The sequence below is a fragment of the Manihot esculenta genome, chromosome 11 (genome assembly GCF_001659605.2).
Source record: "Manihot esculenta cultivar AM560-2 chromosome 11, M.esculenta_v8, whole genome shotgun sequence".
In the NCBI taxonomy this organism is placed as follows: domain Eukaryota; kingdom Viridiplantae; phylum Streptophyta; class Magnoliopsida; order Malpighiales; family Euphorbiaceae; genus Manihot; species Manihot esculenta.
Genome location: NC_035171.2, coordinates 27,586,046 through 27,589,340, shown reverse-complemented (window position 1 = coordinate 27,589,340; position 3,295 = coordinate 27,586,046).

The following is a 3,295-nucleotide window of genomic DNA, read 5'->3' as shown; positions in this document are numbered from 1 at the left end:
AGGTGTGTCTTTATGATCCCATATTGTGATCTTTTATAGTGACTAATTTGCCTCCTTTGGTTATATTGTTGAAATCACCGATTTAAATTTTATTTCTATAAAAGTATCCCCGACTATAAATAACAAAATTTTGTGCCCTTTTGATCCTAGTGAAGTTTTGAAAGCTTTGAAATAAATACATCCAGCAAAAGTTTCAGGTTCTCATAGCTTGCCTCCAATGTTTTATCAGTAATACTAGAGTGTAGTTGGGTCTAATATAGTATCTTTATTTTATTGATATTGAGGAGTGGTGTGATGCCTGTGGGTTCTAATCATACTCATATATGTCTTATTCCAAAAGTGAAACAATTAAAGTTGATGGGGAATATTGTCCAATTAGTCTCTACAATGTGATGTATAAAATAGCTTCAAAAGGTCTAGCAAAATCACTTAAAAGTTATTTTAGATATGATAATTGATGAGTCACAAAGTACTTTTATTCTTAGGCTCTTAATCAGATATAATGTTTTGATAGTTTTTTATACTTTTTATCATATGCAGAGTGGTAGGTTGAATAGGAGATAACATATATCACTCAAATTGGATATGGCAAAGGCACATGATAGAGTAGAATAGGGTTTTCTTTGAGCTGTTATGCAACAGTTGGGGTTTGCAGAGGACTAAATTAGATTAATAATGTGCTTTGCCACTTTTACCTCTTATTCAATATTGATAAATGGGATTTCTACTAGTTTTATCAGACCTACTAGAGGTCAGACAGTGCAATCTGATCGATCCATACATTTTCTTGTTATATGCAGAAGGGCTCACAGGTTTATTGAATAAGGAAGTTGGTAGAGGTAGCATACATGCCATATCTCACCTTTTATTTGTAGATGATTGCATTTTTTTCTCTTAAGCCATACCTATCGGGGGAGGGTGTTATTTTATTTGTGTTACAATAGTATGAAATTTTATCTAGACAAAAAGTGAATTTTCATAAATTTGAAGTGGTTTTTAGTAAAAATATGGATAACTCTCCACAATAAAATTTTCATAAATTTGAAGTGGTTTTTAGTAAAAATATGGATAACTCTCCACAATAAACTTTGTCAAGCACTTTTGGTGTTTGTTGTGTTGCAGCTCATGCCATTTATTGGGTTTACCTACATATATTGGAGAGCTAAGAGATTAGTTTTTTTTAGTATCAAGACATGATGGTTTGAGTTGGAGGCATTTGTGCATGTTTGAACCAAGTTTCTGCCCTTTGGGAGAAACCAGGTTCGGCAGCCGAAGGGACTTTTGGCCGCCAAACCCTCTTGTGGAGGCAGCCTTCGGCTGCCGAAGCTTACCCCTGAAAGGAGACTTTCGTCTCTGTCTGGGAGTTTTGGCCGCCGAAAGTGCCGCCGAACATGCATGAGTTTCGCCTCTGTCTGGGAGTTTCGGCCGCCGAAGGTGCCGCCGAACCTGCTGACTTTCGGCTCTGGAGGGACTTTCGGCCGCCGAACCTGCCGCCGAAAGTGCCCTGTCCAGCCTTCCTTTGCATGTTCTTGCATGGATGTTTTGAGATGTTTTAAGGGGTTTTTGGGGAATGTTTTTAGAGTTATGTTCTAGTTGTTTGGTCCCTCATTTGAGTCCACCTATGTAGGTTCGGACCCGAGGAACCGAGGACCCCAGCAATGAGTCTGTTGCTTCAGTCAGTGTCAGAGCTAGCCAGAGGTGAGTGGAATAACTCTTATGCTGTTAAATAAATAAATCAGTTTTGAGCATGTTCATACATCACGGATGCCATGTGATATTTTAGGATGCTTGCATTAGAAATCACGAATATGTTGCATTGCATAATATGTTGTTGATGTGGATGAATGTTGAATAATCCATTAGCCCTCATATGTTATGACATGATGATATGATATGGAAGTCCAGGTGTGGCCTGCACTACGCCCCCGGCACCATGGATTATGTATGTTATGTTATGTATGAGAGAAAGACCAGGTGTGGCCTGCACTACGCCCCTGGCATGATTGGAATATGTAGAGGGCTAAATGGTGACAAGTTCATCCTTGATATGATTAGTTATGATGTGATGCATTCCATGATAGTGTGGTTTAGATTGTGGGGTTGGAAGGAAAAAATTTTAATAGGTGGTGCTAAGGAGCTTTTAACTAAAACTGTTGCATTAGGTGATTCCCAACTATGTCATGGAGTGTTTTTTGCTTTTCTGTTTCTTTGTGTGCTGAATTAAGAGCTATAGTTAGTAATTGTAATACCCGGCTAAACTCCAGTGTCGAAATTTCTACTTTTCGACGGAATCTCCATTGGAATCCGGAATCTTAAAACTAAAATCTTTAAAAGGGTAAAATAGGATTTTCATAAAATGAATTTGAAGTTTTTGGAATTGTGTTAAAAAAAAAGGAGTTTTAGAGGAATCTTAAGGTTCGGCCGTCGAACCTTTAAGTTTAGCCGCTGAAGGTGGTTTCTCCAGCCATCTATAAAAGGCCTTCAGCCCAAAAATGTGAGAATTCTTTCTCCATTTCAGGCAGAGGTGAGTCCATGCACTCTCCTTGATATTTTTGTGGAATTTCTTCAAAACCCTTAAAGAATTCATGAGTTTTTACTTTTGTTTTGAAGATTGAGTTGTGTTTCAAAGTTTTAGCTCTTGGAACCTTTGGAGCTCATCTCTCCATCTCTTAAACTCTCCCCTTGCTTGCTGTCACCTTCGTGTTCTTCAAAAGGTAAGTTTGATCCTTGTTTTTCTTTTGTTTTTTGAAAGTTTTAGCAAGATTTATAAGTGTGTAAGGGGATTGTTGATGCATGCAAGTTTAAATGCTTTATGATTCTGCTCACTGGGCTCTAGTAGCTCACCCCTCTCCCAAATTCCCCAGGTTTGCAGGTACGGGTTAGACAGAGAAGTCAAGAAGAGTAATGAAGTCTTATGTATGTAATAGTTAGAATGTGGACATGACAGATTGTATAATGATGTATAGATATGTAATGTAATGATATTAAGGTTAGAAGTGTGCTTGACCATAGTATATTGTAATCCCTTTTTTTGATACATGATCTTAATGTTTATTGATGACTATGTTTAGCCAACTCAACACTTGTTATGCCACCCATTGGGGGCATTGATGAGATCCCACAGAGGGGTCAAGTTTATGATTATGGCTATATTCAGTGCATGCACAGGTTGAGTTTGGTATATGATAGAATGTATGAAAGAAAAGTTTTAAATTTTTATGTATGATTGTTGATCATGTATGGGATTAAATAGGTTTACAGGTTACATGTCAGGCTTGCTACAGGTCTGTAATAC